We start from the raw sequence: 14781 nt of genomic DNA, 5'->3' as shown, positions 1-14781 counted from the left end.
CTACTACGGAGTATAAAAGAAACAGATTCATTCAAAAATTGAGTTTATGATCTCAGAGACCAAAATACATGCCCCTTTATCAACTAAAATGGACCCTAAGTTTAAAGAAACAAAAGTTACCTACAAGCCGAAGGTTCAGGACTCAGCTAGCATGCAACTTCCTAAATTCCTACAACTACCAAAACAAAAAAAAAACAAAAACACTTGCTAAACTCCCTAACAATAGGAGCTATCAGGCAAAATGTCAGACCCTCCCCAACTCTGATTCACAACTCAGAACACTACAATTCTGACTGGACAGAGGACTGGCCTTAGAAACACCATTTCCTGATAAGCAACTGCAAAGCCCAAGCCAGTCTCGGCCAGCTTATAGAGACTGCACACACATTGGTTTTGTATCCTCTAGTACATCTTTTGATGTAAAGAGCCAAATTCCACCCCATTTTAATACTAAAACCTTGCCCCAAGGCAAACATGGACTGTATGTTACATATGTTTACCCATTGTGCACTCATTTTACTCCCCTTGTAAATATGTACAGATTTTCCCCAAACCTACTCAGTATGTATGATTCTATTGTGTAGCACAGACTTGTGGGAAGTAAAAGCAACCTCTTCCTTCCCACTTTGGAGAGAGAGCATCTTCTCAGACCAGGGACTGCCTCCTCCCAGCACGCAAACTGATATGACCAGTAAAACTCTCCTTTCTACTTTATAGCCATCTTTTGGTACTTTGGATGATAAACGCATAACAATGGTTATTAATAATTAACCAGCCAATTAGAAATTATTGATCATCTGCTGCTCGATATTATGCTACATGCTGAGTGACACAAGCATCAGAACAGGTTCACAATGATGTGAGAACAGACTGGTAGACCAGAATGAACAATGTGAGGCAGGATCTATCGAGTTTCCATGGAGTTATAACAGGAAGTCAGTGTGGACTAGCAAGAGTGGGATGGGTGAGGAGGGAATATGAGGGCACCTTAGGCAGGAGAAACAATAAGAGCAAACGTGTGAAGAGAAAATGAGCATAGCAGGAGGGAGGGATAATGAGGGAAATAGCTTGGTTACAGCAGATGGCCTGATAGGGAGCAGCAGAAAATAAGGTTGGACAGGTGTGGCACAACTATCATCTTTCTTTAAAGGCCAGGCAGAGGCATTTCAACTTGATGTAATAAGAATAGGGAACTGTGGCAGACTTTTTTTCCTGTTTCATTTTGAGGATTTGCAAATATCAAAAACAACTCAAAGAACTGTACACTAAACACCCTCTATGCATCACATGGACCCTCCATTATGTATTACTACATTTGCCTTGTCTCTATTTGTCCTAGTACTTAGCTATCAATTATTTTTCATTTTTCATTTTTGTTCTTTGGCTTTTTTAAAAAATGGTGGTAAATTTTCAATTCTTATTCTTCCAGATGAATCTTGACTCATTCTGCCAATTTCCACAAAAATACCCTTGGAATTTTGATGAGGATTACGCAAAACTTGTAAATCAATTTAGAAGGAATTTGCATTTTTGTAATTATCTGGTTTTCTTCCCAGGAGAATAGCTTCAGTAATGTTTTGTGTTTTATATTTTTTCCTTTTACTGATTTCTCAACTTTATGATGCAGCTTATTCTTAGGTATTTTATTGATGATGTGGACATCTTTTTTTTCCCTCATTTAATGTTTCTAGCTGGTGACCCAAGTCTTTCCTTTCATGCCCATGCTTAGCCAGACTTTGCTCATTTTGCTTGTTTTTCTTATACAAGTCTCTATTATAACGTGGGCTCAGAATGCCAGGTGCAGAACTGAGAGGAGTAAATGGTCTGTGCACACAAACCAGCATTTTTCCTCTATGCACACAAACCAGCATTTTTTCCTATGGACACAACAAGCATTTTTCTCAACAGCTCATTTGTCAATTATTTTTCAGAAAATCCATATTTCTCAGTACTTATATACTCTTTTGCTAATCTAACATTTGGGAGAACAATTCATTCACAAAAGTTTCAAGAGTCAGGGAAATAGAAGACTTAGAAGTTGACAAAAGAATATAGCTAAAAGTAAATATATGTCCTTTGATAGCTGGTAGCATCCATTTCCTGAATCGATCACTTATTTTCTTCTGAGAGAATAAAAAGCTGGACTACAAAGAATGGTTATTCTAAATTAAAGACAAAAGATAATGGGTGTGATAAAATGTTCATTTTCATCTAAAGTAGAAAATCAAATGGACAGCTCTGTGGCACATATTCTTAACAGCACAAGGCCACATTTTTCTTTAGACATAGTCTTTAATTCAGCTATGAATGAGCAGAACTTTTAAAAAACATTATAAGTTTCAAAACTAAAACCAATAAAATTGGGAATCTTATTGCTTCCTGTTCCCTCATGTCCACTCTCTATAGTATGTTTATAGGTAGCCCTTTTTATTAGATTTTGTATATCCTTCCAGTATCCACTAACACAAATATCTTTTATTTCCATTTTATATATAAAAAGTAGCATACTGCATACATCTATACTTGATCCATACCTCACATTTTTTAAACTAGAGATTGATCCATATTTCTATACACAGAACTACCTCATTCTTATATAAGGCTGTATAGAATCCCATTTTGTAATGTACCTTAGTATATTTAAATGGGCCTTTATTGACAGATATTCAGGTTGTTTTTCTTGTTTTGGTGTTATAAACAATGTTGCAATTAATAACCTTGGAGGTATAATATTTAATACATTTGAAGCCATATCTGTAAGAAAAATTCCACTAGTACTGGGTCCAAATATTAATGCATTTTTAATTTTGACAAATATCGTAATTTGATTTCTGTGGTGTTTTTTTCTACCTTGTGCTTCCACCAACAGTGTGTGAAAGAATTTGCTTCTCCATGGCCTTGCCAACAGTGTGTTGTCAACTTTTCAAATTTTGCCTAATAGGTAGAAAATGGTAACTCAATGTGGTTTTAATTTGTATTTCTTATGGTAAGTGAAGTTGAGCATATTTTCACACCTTGAAGGCTCACTTGCATTCATTTTCCTGTGAAGGTCCATGTTGTTTGTCATTTTTCTATGGGGTTATTTCTAGATGTTTTTCTGCTTGATGTCTAGGAGCTCTTTATTTCTAAGGGAAGTTAAATTTTAATTTATGCTATGAGTTCATTATCTTTTTCTGTTTTTTCCTTTTTTATTTTACTTATTGTGTCTTTCCCTTATGCAGAAATGTTGTTTCTGCTGTTGTTGCTGTTGCTAATGTAGTCAAATTTAATGCATATGTTGGGGGAGTGTTATGGCTACTACATATGAATTGTGATTAGAAAGACCTTATTGATTTCAATGAAAGCACTTTTAGATCTGGCTCTTTAATCCTGTCTCTTATTCACAGCTTAATGCTTCTAGAGGGTTTCTGCAACATTGCTGACTTCCAGGTTACATGAATTACTTTAGTAGGAGGTGGACTGGAAAAGGTCAGAATTTAATAATTATTGAGACATTTTGTCTGTGTCTTCTCAAGTACAACTAGTGTGGGCTAAAAGCTGTTAACATTTACAAACAGTAATCAGGTTCCATTTTGTGGGACAAATATTGCTTTTTTGCAAGCTTTGTTCTGCTCCAAGGAATTAGGTTTATCTAGTATTTGAGCTGGAGCCAGATCACCTGGCTTCATAGCAATCTAACCTTAAGCTTTATTTCTAGCTGTACCAGTGCCTTGACTAAGGTCATGTATCTCCTTGTGAATCAGTTTATAAGCTGTAAAGACAAAATTAACTTTATGCAAAGATATTTGATGCTGTTAACTGAGTTAATATATATAAAAAATTTTGTTTTACTGAGAAATAATGGTACTTTCCCATGCTTTTAGAAAAAGTAAGCTTGGGCTGTCATTCACACCTATAATCCTAGAACTTCAGGAGGCCAAGGCAGGAGGATCATTTGAATCCAGTAGTTCAAGACCAGCCCTGGCAACATAGCAAGACCCCATCTCTACAAAAAAAAAAAAATTTAGCCAGGCATGGTGGCAAGTGCCTGTAGTCCCAGCTACGTAGGAGGCTGAGATGGGAGGATCATTTGAGCCCAGGAGGTCAAGGTTGCAGTGAGCTCTGGTTGCACCACTGCACTCCAGACTAGGCAATGGTGAGACCCTGTCTCAAAAGAAAAGAAAAAAAGAAAAAGTAAGCCCTATGAAAGCAGAGACTTTGACTTGTCTATATCTTTATTTCCAGTATCTAGAAAAGCACTATGCGTATGGTAAGCAAGCAATGATTATTTGTGGGTGAAAGAATAAATAAATGGATAATAGTATAACTAGAAATCCAGAGACACAATGAATGAATTTACTTTCCCCAGTGACAAAAAATAAAGCCATATTCTTGCACCTAATTTTTTATATTTTTAAAATTAGTTCCTTGTTGTTTCATTAGCTGTGACTAGGGGAAATTAATTTGTTCAGTCTAGAATGCTTTGATAAGAAAAATAATGTATAGGATCAGTATCTTCATCATGATTATTATTGATGAAGATTATTATTATCAGCAGTATGGAATGGCAGTTAAGCACACAAACTCAGAATTTCAACTAACAGAAGCAAATCCCAGCTCTGCCATTTACTAGCAGACAGTTCTGACAGTTCTCAAAAGAAGACATTTATGCAGCCAACAAACATATGAAAAAAAGCTCATCATCACTGGTCATTAGAGAAATGCAAATCAAAACCACAATGAGATACTATCTCATGCCAGTTAGAATGGCAATCATTCAAGAGTCAGGAAACAACAGATGCTAGAGAGGATGTGGAGAAATAGGAATGCTTTTACACTGTTGGTGGGAGTGTAAATTAGTTCAACCATTGTGGAAGACAGTGTGGCAATTCCTCACGGATCTAGAACCAAAAACACCATTTGACCCAGCAATCCCATCACTGGGTATATACCCATAGGTTTATAAATCATTCTACTATAAAGACACATGCACATGTATGTTTATTGCAGCATTATTCACAATAGCAAAGACTTGGAACCAACCCAAATGCCTATCAGTGATAGACTGGATAAAGAAAATGTGGCACATATACACCATGGAATACTATGAAACCATAAAAAATGATGAGTTCATGTCCTTTGTAGGGACATGGATGAAGCTAGAAACCATCATTCTCAGCAAACTAACACAGGAACAGAAAACCAAACACTACATGTTCTCACTCATAAGTGGGAGTTGAACAATGAGAACACATGGACACATGGAGGGGAGCATCACACACCAGGGCCTGTCAGGGGGTGGGGGTCTGAGGAGGGAGAGCATTAGGAGAAATACCTAATGTAGATGATGGGTTGATGGGTGCAGCAAACCACCATGACACTTGTATACCTATGTAACAAACCTGCACATTCGGTACATGTGTTACAGAACTTAAAGTATAATTTAAAAGAAAGACAGACAGACAGAAAGCAAGCAAGCAAGCAAGAAAGAAAGAAAGAAAGAAAGAAAGAAAGAAAGAAAGAAAGAAAGAAAGAAAGAAAGAAAGAAGAAAAGGAAAAAGAAAAAGAAAGGAAAAGGAAAAAGAAAAAGAAAAAGAAAAGGGGTCTTGCTATGTTGCCCAAGATAGACTCCATCCTCCCCCGTCAGCCTTCAGAGTATCTAGGACTATAGAAGTGCACGACTATCACCAGCTATTGAGAAAGTATTTTTGAGTTTAGTGAGTGAAAGTCAGAACTGATTTTACATAGTTCATAAAATATTTGTAGAAGGGACACAAAATTAAATCAGTAGCAAAATAAATGTATATGTAAGTATGAAATGTAAATTCTATTTTCCCATGATATTTGGAAATTGGAGCAGCCTCCCATGTCTCATTTTCAAACTAACACATAAAAACAAAAATAAAAAAATAAGATCTCAAATACAATCATGTCTCAAAAACAGAGAATCAGAGGCATAGATTATCTCAAGGTGTCAACCTAGAGTCGTATTTTATCAATGCAAAATGTTAAAATGTGCAAAAACTCTTCTATAGTTAGCTCTGTGCCATAAAATAAGCCATTAGATGTTTTATTAAACATAGTTTATAAAAACAAGTAGATTAAACCTAAAATAAGCTTTTGATTACTCTGTCAAGCACAAAAAGTAAACAGCAAAATAACCCACACTCGAATTTTTAAACTGCTTCTAGGTCATACACAAAAACCACTACATATTCAGCCTAGCCCCTAAATCATCAGTATTAAAAATTAAAGACATAACTTTTATCAATTAATTTATAATTTGACCCTCCTGCTCCATCTTCTAAAAATGATTGAAGGACAATTAATTGCAGTAAGAGCCAAACATATCCCCAGAAAGAGAGAAATGAGAAGTAAAAGAGGAGAAAAGAAAACCTTTATTTAAACATTGTAATTAAAGTAAATACTGTAATGCTACAGTAATGGGTAAAACTTGATTCTGAGCATACTAAAAACCAGGACAAAGAATAAAGTACAATTCATAATTCTAACTGATGGACAGAAGTATGCTCATTTATCAGGAAAAACAAACTTTTATCTAGACTGTTAGTGCTAAGAGAAATACTTATAGGAGACTTTGTAACCAGTCACTGAACTACTTTATAAATATTATGTACAGCTATTTCAAATGTTACATTTTTTAAATCTTAACTGTCTATATAAGAAAATAACGCCATAGCGTCATTCTGTACGCGCAACTGTACTGAAGGCAGGGAGATAATGGCAGGTAGTGAAGTCTAGGTGTAGAATTTTCTATTATCTTTAATATATTGTGCACATCAAAGATAATGCATTCATCAAAATATCCCATTAGAGAATTATAACTAGCGTTAAAGACTTCTTTGTGATTTCTGAGTTCCTATTGGGACTTTGTAGCAAAATGTGCTTCAGGTTTCCCACCACAAAATGTGAAGCGAGCCAGGCGCAGTGGCTCACGCCTGTAATACCAACACTTTGGGAGGCTGAGGTGGGTGGATCACCTGAGGTCAGGAGTTCAAGACCAGATAACATGGTGAAACCCCATCTCTACTAAAAATACAAAAATTAGTTGGGTATGGTAGTCGGTGCCTTTAATCCCAGCTACTTGGGAGACTGAGGCAGGAGAGTCACTTGAACCCAGGAGGCAGAGGCTGCAGTGAGCCAAGATCACGCCATTGCACTCCACCCTGGGTGACAAGAGTGAAACTGTCTCAAAACAAACAAACAAACAAACAAACAAAAATATATATATATATGGAGCCAGGCACGGTGGCTCATGCCTGTAATCCCAGCACTTGGGAAGGCTGAGGCAGGTGGATTACGAGGTCAGGAGTTCGAGACCAGCCTGGACAATATGGTGAAACCCTGTCTCTACTAAAAACACAAAAATTAGCTGGGCATGGTGGCACACACCTGTAGTCTCACCTACTTGGGTGGCTGAGGCAGGAGAATTGCTTGAACTCAGGAGGCAGAGGTTGCAGTGAGCCGAGATCACACCACTGAACTCCAGCCTGGGCGAAGGAGTGAGACTCCATCTCAAAAATAAATAAATAAATAAATAAAAATAAAGTGAAGTGTCCCACTGTTGAAGAACATTGCCGAATGAAGGGAGCATAAAAAGAGAACAGGACATGTGGGCAGGGATGTTAAGTGGCATAAGCGTTCTAGCTGATATTTTGGCAATTTGTGTTGGGAAGCTTAAGAAAGAGAATATATTTTGACTTAGTAATTCCACTTCTAAGACTATGTCCAATCCCCATGCAGCAGCAATTCTCTTTCTAGGAAATAGACCTTGCAAGAATACTTGCTGTGTGCACAAAGGTATATACAAAGATACACACATTGAATTAGTTTGGTCCCATACTGCTATAAAGAGCTACCTGAGACTGGGTAATTTACAAAGAAAAGAGGTTTAATTGATTCACGGTTCTGCAGACTGTGCAGGAAGCATGGCTGGGGAGGCCTTACAAAACTTATAGTCATGAAGGAAGGGGAAGCAGGCACATCTTCACATGGCAAAGCAGGAGAGAGAGAGAGAGAGAGAGAGAGAGAGAGAGAGAGAGAGAAGGGGGAAGTGTTACATACTTTTAAACAACTAGTGAGAACTCACTATCACAAGAACAGCAAGGGGGACGTCTGTCCCCATGATCCAGTCACCTCCCACCAGGGCCCTCCTCCAACACTGAGGATTACAATTCGACATGAGATTTGGATGGGGACACAGAACCAAACCATATCACTCATACTCACTGCTGTGCTGTTGTAATAAACAAAACTATAATGGTCTAAATGTCCAAGGAAGTGTGGTGGTTTTGAAAATGTGTCCACAGATTCTTTGACACTTCTCTCATCCAGTCCCCTCTCCTGAATTCTAGGTAGTTTGTGACTACTGTGACCAATAGGCCACACTGTGTGGACTTCCATCACTAGGTCAGAAAAAGTCACACAGTTTCTGCCTCTCTCTTGAGACACTTGTCTTTAGAGTCCTGGGTCACCATGTAAAAAATCTGACTGCCCTGAAGCTGACATGTTGTTAGTGTCTGGTGGTGTCTGCTGCTTGGTGTGTGGGGAACAGAACCCACACATTTGGTCACGGAAGACTTCTGTGTTGACAATTGCGGTGGTGTGAGAGTAGAGGAAAAACAGAGAGAGTTTTCCCTACCCACTATGTCATAAGAAGTGTTGCAGCTTCTGCCTGGGCTTCTTACAATGCTTGACAGGGGGAAGCCAGACCTAATGTAGGAAGTCAAACTACCATGCCGTGAGGAAACCCAAGCTAGCTAGGTGGAGAGAAGATGCTCCAGCAGCCTCCAGTTGTTCCCACCATTCCAGCCCAAGAACCAGATAGGGAACTGAAGAAGCTATCAGCAACCCTGCCTGCAACCATCTGACTGTAACTGGATGAAGAAACCCAAATGAGATGCACCAGCTAAGTCTGTCAGCCCCTGGACCCATGAGAGATAATAATAAATTACCACTTTAAGCCACTAAGCTCTGGTGTGGCTAGTTATAAAGCAGTAGGTAACTAGAACATCACTTCCCTCTAAAAAATATCTGTTTTATGATTTAATATTTAAAGCAGTATTTAATCTCTAAACTAAAAGGGCAAATTGCTTTATTTCAAAACTGTAAAACAATTTTATTTTAGGTTATGAAATAAATTAGTATGCAAACCCAAGGAAAATGTTTCTATGAATAGACTGAGTACATGTGTCTGTGAGAAAATCAATTAAACTAAGAAATTTAAAAACAAATTTGCAATTGGGGGAAAAGTACAAGAGAATAATGTTAGCAATTTAAACAAGGATGTTTGCATCCAGCTTTGTTGAATAACTCAAAAGGGATATTTTAAAATGTTGATTTCATAATCTGTCAAAATGTTAACCATTTAACAAATGGATAGCATCACTGTTTTATGCTAAGCTTTTGTTTCCTTTATGTTCTTTTATGGAAAGAAAATAAAAATTTACTTCTGCATTCTATAAACAATAAATAAATTTATTTCAATCCTGAAAACATGATAATTATTAAACCTTTGTCTTAGTTATATTGGGCTACTATACCAAAATACTTTAGACTAGATAATTTATAAACAACGGAAATTTACTGCTCCCAGTTCTGGATGTTAGAAAGTCTCAGATCAAGGCATCAGCAGATTCAGTGTTGGTTAAGGCCTTCTTTTATAAGGGTGTTTATCCCATTCATGAGGGATCCACTGTCATCACTTTATCACTTCTAAAAGGTCCCACCTCTTAACACCAACACATTAGAGATGAAATGTCCACATAGGAATTTTGGAGAGACACAAATACCCAGACCATAGTAACCTTTCACAAATTCTAAAGCCACTTGTGTGCCTACGATTTGCCAAGTATTAGAGCTAGAATATGACTCAGCTCCTGCCTTTCAGAAACTTCCTTATATTCAAGATTGCAATGCAATGTCAGGTGCCACAATAGAGGTGTGGCTGCATAAGGGCTAAAGGTGCACTGAAGAGTGCTTAGCTTTATCTGAGCAGTTCAAAAAGTTTCCCTGGGGAATGTGCATTTGAGCTGGGAAATGAAAAGCATGTAAGTTTGTAAGGTAAACTGTGCATGGTGAGCGATGTGTTGTGGGATAGGCAAAAGGAACAGCATGTGCAAAATTATGATGGTATAAGAGCATGGGGTGTTTAGATTATGATTAGGAGGGAAGTAGCTCAACACAACTTCAGCATAGGATGGAATTATGAGGGAGCTACAGATCATGAACCTGGAGGGATAACTTGGTAGTGATGTCATCTTCATTCATAGTGCCTAGCATATAGCAAGTGTTTCTTAACAGTAATATTTTGAGCATGTGTGTGTACAGATGCAGCCATGTGCTGCATTATAATGTTTTGTTCAATAACTTATTATATACACTATAGTGGTACCATAAGATTATAATACTGCATTTTTACTGTACCTTTTCTGTATTTAGCTGTGTTTAGATACACAAACACCATTGTGTAACAGTTGCCAACAGTATTTAGTACAGTAACATGCTGTACAGGTTTATAGCCTAGGAGCACAGACTATACCATATAGCCTAGGTGGGCAGTAGGCTATACCATCTAGGTTTGTGTAAGTATACCCTGTGATAGTCCCATAATGACAGAACCACCTATCAATGCATTTCTCAGAACATATCCCTGCATAAAGCAACTCATGACTGTAGGTAGGTAGGTAGGTAGGTAGGTAGGTAGGTAGGTAGGTAGATAGATAGATAGATAGATAGATAGATAGATAGATCCATCTATCTGTCTATTGAGAGAGCGAGAGTGGGAGGGAAGATATGGGACAAAGAAAATGGAATTTCTAAATTGTTTTCATGTAGGGAGGCAAAGAGAGAGGGAAATTTGGGGTGACTTGTGGATATAATAGTCCTTGCAGTAAGGGCAAGATGGCATATCTGCAGGGGATTTCTACCTAACAGCTGATTTTTTATAACCAAGGAAGTTGTCCTAGTTCTCAGCCTAAAAAGATAATGATATAATATCTAGAGCGACTGACTTTTGGAGGATACATAAAACCCCAATTTTCTTCTAAATTCTTAGTTTCCTTTAGCAAAATCCCAGCCATGGTTATAATGGTAATCTCAGAGCTTTTTAGTTGCCTTATTGTCTATGAAATTGTTCATTTTACTTCACTCTCCATGTTTACAAGTAATTAGAGAAGCATGTTTAAGGTATGCTGGGGAATGTGTAAGTGACTAGGAGGCATTTTAGAAACGACCTAAAGAAACAGTTGGCATTATTGAGAAAAGGATCATGAAAGCATAGGTAGTCTCACTAGCAAAATACTAACCTTACACCAAAGGAGATGTATGTGTATTAACCAAAAGTTAGTGAACTGGCCTTTTGTCAGTTTTCATATGTGCCAATGATTAACAGATGGTCAGAGTTCATTTTAGTTCTAATAAGCTACCAATGGAACTTTGAAAATTATGAATAAACTGACAAACTGTGGATCAACAAATACGTAGGATGTTAAGAAACTGTAAGAGTACTGTAATTGAGCAAAAGGTGATAAAAGAATAGGAGTCACTTTGAATAGGAAAAAATCTATAGTTTTAGTTCTCATGCTAACAAAATTAACAATAATGGCTAACACAAAGGTCTAGCTCTGTGCAATCACATACTAACTCTTGATTTTTTTGACTGTATGGTGAAAAAGAAATATAGCTTTTAGGATTTAAGAATAAAAAAAAAAAGTTAACAGAATTGAGGCCAGATGCAGCTGGGTGCAGTGGCTCATGCCTATAATCCCAGCCCTTTGGGAGGCTGAAGCGGGAGGATCACTTGAACTCAAGAGTTCAAGACCAGCTTGGGCAACATAGCAAGACCCCATTTCTACTAAAAATACAAAAATTAGTTGGGCGTGCTAGCACACGCCTGTAGTGCCAGCTACTCAGGAGGCTGAGGCAGTAGGACCACTTAAGCCCAGGAGTTTGAGATTATAGTGAGCTATGAATGCAACATTGTACTCCAGCCTGGGTGACACCGCAAGACCCTATCTTAAATAAATGAATAAATAAAATTGAAATATGTGAAATTTGGACATTTGCCAATATGAGCATGAGCCTGAAAGGCTTGTTTGTACTTGTTGTATTGCACTCTGCAGTTAGAACTGAGATAACAAAGTCCAGATGGAACCGTGGCATAGGACTACAAGATGGAACAGTGGCATAGGGCCACAAGTTTTCGGTACTTAGTTCAGTTCCTGTGATCCAAGGTCTGGTCCTCAGAGTACACATTCAGAAACTCAATTTTGTAAGGTGAATATCATGCTCAGAGGTGGTAAGTCTTCGGGAAAATGTATCATCTCAGCAAGACTCACCCGAGACTAAAGCATTTTTAACCTAAGTTCTGATTTATTAAATAACAATGGAGGCTATTCTTTTCCAAAATGTCACTAGATAAGAATAGAATCAAAATAAAGATAATTTTGAAAAATGTTTAGGCCAGTGGTTCTTAACTAGGGGCAATTTTGCAACCCTCCTGTCCCCCAACCCCTCCCTCCATGGACATTTGGCAATATCTAGAGACGTTTTGGGTACCTAAGCTTGTTAGGGGTGATACCGGCATCTAGCTAGTGGAGGTCAGAGGTGTTACTAAACATCCTACAATGCACAGGATAGGCCTCCACAACAAAGAATCATCTGGCCCCAAATGTCAATAGTGCCAAGGTTGAGAAACCCTGTTCCAGTCTGTGGAAAAGCTACAAGGACACTTCTCAAGTAGCATATTTGATACCCAAGAGATTATATTACTTTGTATGTATGGTACCTTTTCTAGACTCTCTAAAACCATCTCTGCTATGGATTGAATGTTTGTGTCCCCCAGAATTCAAATATTGAACCCTAAATCCTTAATATGATGGTATTTGGAGATGGAGACTTTGGGAGATAATTACACCATGATGGTGGAGTCCATGTGAATGGAACTGGTGGCCTTATAATAAGATGAAGGAACCAGAGCTCTCCTCATCACCCCACCCACCAAGTGAGACTACATCAAGAAGGTATTCCTCTGCAAACAGGGAAAAGGGCTCTCAGCAGGAACAGAATCCATCAGTACCTTGATCTTGGACGTCCCAGACTTTTAGAATGGTGAGGAATAAATTTCTGTTAAGCTAGAACTGACTAAAACAATCTCTTTTCTTATAGGCTTCAGGTATATTTGACTTTTTCTCATTTTCATTGCATCCCTTTATTGCCTCCTTAAGATTATATTCCTACTCATTTTAGTTCAAACCAAGAGTCCTAAATCCTCTCAGTCACACATTTACACATAATTTTTGGACTATTTCTTTGTGTACTTAATATTCATCCATTTTTGCTGGTAGTGTCATTTTTTAAAATGTCAACCTTAATTTCTGATTTCAGCCTTCTTTGCTTCCATGTCCAAATAATAATAATAATTACATATATTCTTAATATTTTTAAGAAACCGACTTTTGTGGATCTATTAACATTTTATTTATGCTGGGTAAAAGAAATTTTAGTTCTGATTATTCTCACACTGTATTAATACAAAAACCCTTTAGAAAAGAACTTCACACTTGCAGTTCTTTGGCTAGTCTGCACCTCACAGCAGCCCACTTATTAGGTGAATTTATCACTTAATTAATTATTTCTCTTTGTTCAAACATCAAGTTATAAAGAACTTGTAAACTTAGGTATTCATTTATTCTGTTTCAGTTTTGAAACTGAAGAAAATCCCCTTTTCAATTATTTATATTTAAAAATAGTAAAAAGAAAGTTTAAAACAATTTACTTCAATGCTTTCTCCAAATAAAAACATTATTTTGATGAAACATTATTTTCAGTCTGAGTTCCAATTGATCCACAGGTTCAGTCCACAGGTTAATTTAGTCCAAAGATCACTACAGCAAAATGAGCCTGAGCCACACAATAGATTCTGGCAGGTAATCTCCTGTGTGGCAGCTCACCCACACTTAAGTCAGCTCCCATAGCTACACAATTTGTAGAGCCCAATTCCAAACACAAATGTGGGGACCCGGTTCAACACTTACTGAGAGAAAATGTAGTGTCCTTCTGTTCTGGGGGCCCGGGTAATAGCACCGGTTGCAGGCCCTTGAGGCCAGCCCCAGCTATCAGATTGCGTACTTACAATGTCAGTCTAACCGTTGCTGAAAAATACTTAGCTCTGTTGTAGTCAGATTTAATTTCTCAAGAGGCAAAGTACACTCAACAGTTTGCTTAAATCAGAGAGACCAAAAGGAAAGATTTGCTGTAAATTATCAACTAGCAAATCTTAGTTCAACTTAATTTTTATTGAGGGAAGTGAGGGGTAAACCGGAAATTGATGGAGCTCCCACTGCGTGTCAGCCACTGTAGATTTCAAAGGATTCTTGTTTACCTCCAGCTACCAAGTAGGTGACTTGGGTAGTCTTGGGACAGAGGAGTTGGGAGAGTTGAAATTAGGCCCTAGTTTCTACGTAAGTGACACGGAAACCCTCTGCACGAGTCAAGTGAAGCTAGACCTCAAGTTTATTAATGCCTCGGGTTCTTGCTGCTGGCTCTGGGAAGTTGTCTGAGCACGCACAGCAGACTGGTCCCAGACAAGGTGATAGGGACTAATCTTAAACGCCCTCCTCGTTGGTCCTAGTAACCACAAGGAGTGGAAACGCGGGCGAAGACAGGAGTTGGAGGGGACGCCCACGCAGAGGCTGCCGGGAAGTGCAAAGTGCAAAAGCGGCGGGGCCGTGGGGACTGGACTGGAGAAGGGCGGGTTCTCAGAGTTAAAATTGAGAGTGA

This window comes from Chlorocebus sabaeus, chromosome 3 (genome assembly GCF_047675955.1).
Source record: "Chlorocebus sabaeus isolate Y175 chromosome 3, mChlSab1.0.hap1, whole genome shotgun sequence".
NCBI classification, from domain to species: Eukaryota; Metazoa; Chordata; class Mammalia; order Primates; family Cercopithecidae; genus Chlorocebus; species Chlorocebus sabaeus.
Note: the sequence above shows the minus strand (reverse complement) of the source record.